The 7,845-nt window shown below is 48.2% G+C and overlaps 1 long non-coding RNA gene across 1 annotated transcript in view; it reads right to left on the reverse strand.

Moving 5' to 3' along the window:
• Positions 1 to 7,845, reverse strand: part of LOC310851851 — a 29,633-nt gene that overhangs the window by 14,014 nt on the left and 7,774 nt on the right. The window lies entirely within an intron of this gene.

The following is a 7,845-nucleotide window of genomic DNA, read 5'->3' on the forward strand; positions in this document are numbered from 1 at the left end:
GAGTCTGTAACCTGAAGCGTTTGTAACCAGAGGTATCACTGTAAAACATCAGGGACAGTTGCAACACAATAAAATTCAAAACTGTAGCGATTAGCTGCACATTCATTCAAAATCCACGTAAAACTATTCAGTTTAATTCAGGGGTTGGCAAACTACGGCCCGGGGCCAGATACAGGCCCCCAGGCTCGTGGATCTGGCCCACGGACCCTACTGCTTGCTCGGTCAGTCCCCACAAGCTGTGGACACCTCACTGCGTAGGGACTGACTTCCACGAGGCTGGCATGGATTCGGATTGGCTGCAGGAAGTTGGGTAATACAGCCCGGGTAATACAAGCACGCACACCTGAGTGGCCCTACCCACTTTTGGAACCACTGGGGAAGAGATGGCTTGTTTCCAAGTGGATAGCTCAGTTGGTGAGAGAGTGGTGCTGGTAACGTCAAGGTTGCAGGTTCAATCCCCGTATGGGGCAGCTGCCTATTCCTGCGTGGCAGGGGGTTGGGCTAGATGACCCTCAGGGTCCCTTCCGACTCTACGATTCTGTGAATCTGGCAGAGAGAATCCTGCTGCTGCCGTTGTGTTGCTGCCTCCTTGTGATGATGTGGATGAAAAACGTGAGGTGGGTGGAAACGGCATACGCAAGACACCTCCTCTGCTACTTCACACTGTTAAACTATGGAACTCACTGCCACTGGAGGCAGCGATGACCACCCACTTGGATAGGGCTCTGAGAGAGGGTTGGAGACGTTTGTGGAAGATAAAGGTATCAATGGTTACTAGCCAGAACCCCTAAGCTCTGCCTCCATTCTCAGAGGCAGCAATGAATCCCAGTTAGTTGCTGGAAACCCCAGGAGAGCAGATTAGCTCTTGTACCCGGGTCCCGTTTGTGGGTTTCCCACAGACATATGGTTGGTCCCTGTGAGGACATGATGCTGGACTAGGTGGGACGCAGGCCTGGTGCGCCAAGCGATAGTTTGGTTCTCATCATTTGGATGGATGGCGGCTAATGGATTGAGGTTGAATCCTGACAAGACAGAAGTACTCTTTTTGGGGGACAGGAGGCGGGCAGGTGTGGAGGACTCCCTGGTCCTGAATGGGGTAACTGTGCCCCTGAAGGACCAGGTGCGCAGCCTGGGAGTCATTTTGGAATCACAGCTGTCCATGGAGGCGCAGGTCAGTTCTGTGTCCAGGGCAGCTGTTTACCATCTCCATCTGGTACATAGGCTGAGACCCTATGCCCGCGGACTGTCTCGCCAGAGTGGTGTATGCTCTGGTTATCTCCCGCTTGGACTACTGCAATGCGCTCTACGTGGGGCTACCTTTGAAGGTGACCTGAAAACTACAACTAATCCAGAATGCAGCAGCTAGACTGGTGATTGGGAGCGGCCGCTGAGACCATATAACACCGGTCTTGAAAGACCTATATTGGCTCCCAGTACGTTTCCAAGCACAATTCAAAGTGTTGGTGCTGACCTTTAAAGCCCTAAATGGCCTCAGCCCAGTATATCTGAAGGAGCGTCTCCACCCCCATCGTTCTGCCCGGACACTGAGGTCCAGCGCCGAGGGCCTTCTGGCAGTTCCCTCATTGCGAGAAGCCAAGTTGCAGGGAACCAGGCAGAGGGCCTTCTCGGTGGTGGCGCCCACCCTGTGGAACGCCCTCCCTTCAGATGTCAAAGAGATAAACAACTACCTGACATTCAGAAGACATCTGGAGGCAGCCCTGTTCAGGCAAGTTTTTAATGTGTGACATTTTAGTGTATTTTGGGTCTTTATTGGAAGCAGCCCAGAGTGGCTGGGGAAACCCAGCCAGATGGATGGGGTACAAATAATAAGTTATTATTATTATTATCCACTCTGCCTTTGCCTGACTTCAGGAGATCCCAGACACCTCCCCACCCAGGAAAATTGCTGGACCGCTTAATGCTCTCCCTTTTTTCTTTTTTCTTTTTTGCCCACTGTAGCAATGGTAATGCTCTTTTCTAATGTTAATATATGTTGAATTTTTATTAACACTTGAAAGAACAAAGATAAGAACAGCATACAGAAATACCGTAAACATCAAATATCAAGCGTTTTTAAAACATAAAAACAAAGAGAGAGACAAGGACCACAGCAATCCACTGAGGCAGGCATCTCTTGAAAGTGCTGCGGTGGAATCGTGGCCCCAACTTTCAGAATCCCTGATCCTTGGCCATATTACAGAGGACTAGAAACCGTGGCCTCCCTGGTTCCTGTCGCCCTTCCCTATGTCAGGCATTGTCAACCGTTTTGGGGCCTGCGAGTGCCTTTGCAAAATGGAGAAACTCTTGTGGGCATCACACAAGCCAGGCAGCCAACCACATACCACAAACTAGTCCAGGGGTCAGCAAACTCTTCGTGACCCCCTGGACCAGAGCACTCCAGGCACTCCTGTCTTCCACTGCCTCCCGCAGTTTGGTCAAACTCATGCTGGGAGCTTCAAGAACACTGTCCCACCATCTCGTCCTCTGTCGTCCTCTTCTCCTTGTGCCCTCCATCTTTCCCAACATCAGGGTCTTTTCCAGGGAGTCTTCTCTTCTCATGAGGTGGCCAAAGTCTTGGAGCCTCAGCTTCAGGATCTGTCCTTCCAATGAGCACTCAGGGCTGATTTCCTTCAGAATGGAGAGGTTTGATCTTCTTGCAGTCCATGGGACTCTCGAGAGTCTCCTCCAGCACCAGAATTCAAAAGCATCCATTCTCTGGCGATTAGCCTTCTTTATGGTCTGACTCTCAATTCCACACAACATGTAGGCCCCACAGATAACCCAGAGATGCATTTTAAATAAAAGGACACATTCTATTCATGTAAAAACACGCTGATTCCCAGACCATCTGCAGGCTGGATTTAGAAGGCGATTGGGCCGGATCCGGCCCCCAGGCCTTAGTTTGCCTACCCATGACCTAGTCTGTTAGCTATAATAGAATGCTTTTTTAAAGCCTAATTTCAGTGGGGCAGGGCTGCCAAGAGCAGGTTGGGGCCCAGTGAGAAATACAATATTTGAGCCCTTCCCCCTAGCAAGGGCAAACCAGTTAAAGATCTTCACACAGGTAATAAAATATGTAAATGCATTGTCTCATTTTTATGTTGACGATAAATAGGCGCTTGCTTTGGCAGCACATACACTAAAATTGAAATGATATAGAGAAGAGTAGCGAGAAATAGGGATAATTATCAAACCTGTTGCGAGTATTAATATCCTAATGACTATTATCAATAAGCACCCACACAATCGTACCTGAGCTAAGCGTAGACTGCAAATGTCAAGCTTGCATGTGTAGCACGACACAAATGTGTATCAGACAATGGCGTCAAAGTTTTTAATGTTTGATGTTTTATCGTGTTTTTAATATTTTGTTATGGGATGTGGGTGGCTTTGTGGGTTAAACCACAGAGCCTAGGGCTTGCCGATCAGAAGGTTGGTGGTTCGAATCCCTGCGACGGGGTGAGCTCCTGTTGCTCGGTCCCTGTTCCTGTCAACCTAGCAGTTCGAAAGCACATCAAAGTGCAAGTAGATAAATAGGTACCGCTCCGGTGGGAAGGTAAACGGCGTTTCCATGCGCTGCTCTGGTTCGCCAGAAGCGGCTTAGTCATGCTGGCCACATGACCTGGAAGCTGTACGCCGGCTCCCTCAGCCAATAAAGCGAGATGAGCGCCGCAACCCCAGAATTGGTCACAACTGGACCTAATGGTCAGGGGTCCCTTTACCTTTAATATTCTGTTGGGAACCGCTCAGAGTGGCTGGGAAAACCCAGCCAGATGAGCAGGACATTATTTATTTATTTATTTATCATCATCCACATCAAACATCAACATCATCACAAAAACGGGGAACGGAGACTGCACAGAATAAGATGTGCTGCCTTGCTGTACAAGAGCGACTGTTCGAATAGAGTAGCGCAATGCTTGATTCACGGCACAAGTCCGCGAGCTGTTTCTTTCGAAATTGTGTGTGCATTAAACATGATACCTATATGGTTAAGAACGGGCCTCCAGAACAAATTAAGTTTGTAACTAGAGGTACCACTGTATATTGTTAAGAATTAAATAAAGCATGTTCAAAATAGTCAGGGCCCCTTCTAGACCTCTGGGCGCGGAAATTTGTACTGGCTTCCCTTTTCCCTTTGCCATCTGCCTGGAGGGAGGCAGCTGCGAGTGCCAGCCAAGACCTCGGTGGGCATGAGTACACAGGTGCCACGTTGGCGATGGCCTGGCCTACGCCCTCGCGCACTTTCCGGCTCCTGAATTGGTCTTGCGATGGAGAGCCAGAAAAAGCTAACAGGTCCACTCTGGAGAGAAACTGGGGGTTTCGTTTCCAGGAAAATGTGTGGCGGGTGGGTAGCTTAAGTGATGCAACTCAGAAATTAATGCTCTCAACAGGGAGGCGAGGCAGCCTCTGCAGTAGTGTGTGTTCACTTACAAAATGTGGGGCACTAGTCCTGCTGTCTTTCTCCATGGAGTTTTCTTGGCAGGGATACTGGAGTGGCTTGCCGGTTCCTCCTCCAGGTAGATCACGTTTGGTCAAAACTATCCACTATGACCTGTTCATCTTGGGTGCCCTGCTCGGTAGTTCATAGCTTCTCTGTGTTACTCAAGCCCCTTTGTCAAGGCAAGGCAGTGATTGAATTCTGGTGCTGGAGGAGACTCTTGAGAGTCCCATGGACTGCAAGAAGATCAAACCTCTCCATTCTGAAGGAAATCAGCCCTGAGTGCTCACTGGAAGGACAGATCCTGAAGCTGAGGCTCCAATACTTTGGTCACCTCATGAGAAGAGAAGGCTCCCTGGAAAAGACCCTGATGTTGGGAAAGATGGAGGGCACAAGGAGAAGGGGACGACAGAGGACGAGATGGTGGGACAGTGTTCTCGAAGATACCAGCATGAGTTTGCCCAAACTGCGGGAGGCAATGGAAGACAGGAGTGCCTGGCGTGCTCTGGTCCAGGGGGTCATGAAGAGTCGGACACGACTAAACAACTAAACAACAACAAGTCCTGCTGTGTCTGTGGAGAGGGGCTCGTTCTGCAGAGTGGGGGCATCTGCCTTAAAGTCCTGGCTAAGCGTTGCCGTTGTTAATTACCCCATTTCTTCCTTGTTACCTGGGCCCACCCTCTACCCACTTTGTGATCACTCTGTGGACAAATTTGCAGGCTAGGCACAAGAGGTCACTGTTGTACATGGAAACTGGACTGGTTAACGAAGGGCTCAAACCTCTCCTGGCTTACTTTACAGAATGAAGTGGGGCTACTCCCCAAGAGTTGTTACCCCAGGGTAACAAACCCACGTTCACTCAAATAAGAGTGTTTTGGTCACCCCCCACCAAGCCACTGCTACTGGGATAATTTGCAGAGTGCTGAGTTTCTTTAGGGAGGGAATGATGATCAGCCCCATATGTACACACACTGGAGGTTGGGAAAACCACAACTTTCTTACAATGAAACGAAAGTGAAATAGAGGCCTCTGATCTGGCCTCACATATGTCAACTCCATGTGGGCCAGTGCCGGATTTACGTATAAGCTAAACAAGCTATAGCTTAGGGCCCCGCTCTGTTGGGGGCCCCCCAAAAAATTTAAAGGGAAAAAACCCCAGGATGTACTTTTCCAAAACGTAAGATAAAAAACAAATAAAATGAAACTGACATACAGCCACAGTATTTTATGTTGCAGAGACATCACAAAGGTCCGTATAGTAAAAGCTACGGTTTTCCCAGTAGTGATGTATGGAAGTGAGAGATGGACCATCAAGAAGGCTGATCGCCAAAGAATTGATGCTTTTGAATTCTGGTGCTGGAGGAGACTCTTGAGAGTCCCATGGACTGCAAGAAGATCAAACCTATCCATTCTGAAGGAAATCAGCCCTGAGTGCTCACTGGAAGGACAGATCATGAAGCTGAGACTCCAATACTTTGGCCACCTCATGAAAAGAGAAGACTCCCTGGAAAAGACCCTGATGTTGGGAAAGATGGAGGGCAGAAGGAGAAGGGGACGACAGAGGACGAGATGGTTGGAGAGTGCTCTCGAAGATACCAGCATGAGTTTGACCAAACTGCGGGAGGCAGTGGAAGACAGGAGTGCCTGGTGTGCTCTGGTCCAGGGGGTCACGAAGAGTTGGACACGACTGAACAATTAAACAACAACAGCATATATTCAACACAAAAAACGACGACAATTTGTTGACAAAGTACAGCTGGACATATAAAGGGCCCCATTACCTTCAGTAGCTGAGGGCCTCATTGGGCCCTGATGTGGACTCTGCTGCACACCTCCCCACCTGACACAAAAGTAAGCCAGCTGGAATAGCTCAGTCGGTAGAGCATGAGACCTAATTCTCGGGGTCGTGGGTTTGAGCCCCACATTGGGAGAAAGGGGGTGCACCGAAGGGGGTTAGACTAGATGACCCTCGTGGTCCCTTCCGATTCTATGATTCTAACTCCGCTCTTCCACATTCCTACTGCTGCCTCCAGAAAGCCAGGCCACCGCTGGGAAGGGATTGCTGCCCCTTGTCGTTGCTTCTGACAAGAGCACCTTCCTTTCTTCTAGAACATGGGTAGGCAAACTAAGACCCGGGGCCGGATCCGGCCCAATCACCTTCTAAATCTGGCCCGCAGATGGTCTGGGAATCGGCATGTTTTTACATGAGTAGAATGTGTCCTTTTATTTAAAATGCATCTCTGGGTGATTTGTGGGGCCTGCCTGGTGTTTTTACATGAGTAGAATGTGTGCTTTTATTTGTGGGGCACAGGGAATTTGTTCATTTCCCCAACCCCAATATAATCCAGTTCCCCACAAGGTCTGAGGGACAGTGGACCGGGCCCCTGCTGAAAAAGTTTGCTGACCGCTGTTCTAGAACTACAAATCCTCTGTTAGTCTGCCTCTGGTCCTTTGTAGGCTCTCCTCTCCCAACTCCTTCCAAGGCATGCAAAGTTTTGTGGAAAGGGGACCCCTTGGGAGAAAGAGGGTTCGCGAGGACTGGGTTTGGAGAGAGTGTCTCTGGGCCTGGCCCAATATCATCCCGAAAGGGAGGGCGCCAGCTGCCTTCATACAGCCAAAAGTCCTGCTTGCTCCGTCCCTCGATTTAGGCTCCAGGAATGTCTCTGTTGTTCTAAACTTAGCTCGGTGGAGACTGGCCAGCGGAACAGGGGAGAGGGGGGAGGGCGCTTCGGGCAGCAGAGCCTGTGGCCCCGATCCCAGCATACCGCTCCTACTTTATATATATATATATATATATCATTAGTTTTTAACATAATTTTCATTTTTTTAAAGAAATAATATTTATTAAGGGTTTAAGGATTACAAAAGGAAAAGAGGAAAAAACAAAACAATACAATGCATTACAATAAAAAACAAGAAAGAAAGAAAAAAAACACAACGAGTATTCCCATAACTTATCTTTCATTTACTTGTTTCGTTGACCTCCTCACACCTCCCTTTTTTGTATTCTAGTTCGGTTAGCTATTTCAGCAAATCCTTTCCATCTTTCTCAGTTTTTGCCCAATAATTTGTCTTGACACAATCTAACCTTTCTTTTCCCCCTTTGGCCGATTAACAACCTATTTTTACTTAATCCTTTATAACATTTCTGCTAAAGCCATATAACTTCATTCCAACATCCTTCTAACATTCATTAATTTTACAATGTTTCTGTAAATAGTCTTTAAATTTCTTCCAATCTTCTTCCACCAACTCTTCTCCCTGGTCTCGGATTCTGCCAGTCATTTCCGCCAGTTCCATACTTTTACATCTTATTCGATTTTTTTTGACTTCCATCTGTCCTGTCTGAAAATTTTCCAATCTAATCTCTTGGTATGCATTTCTTATTTTACTTATTACATTTC

The sequence above is a fragment of the Podarcis gaigeae genome (genome assembly GCF_964106915.1).
Source record: "Podarcis gaigeae genome assembly, chromosome: 8".
Taxonomy (NCBI): Eukaryota; Metazoa; Chordata; class Lepidosauria; order Squamata; family Lacertidae; genus Podarcis; species Podarcis gaigeae.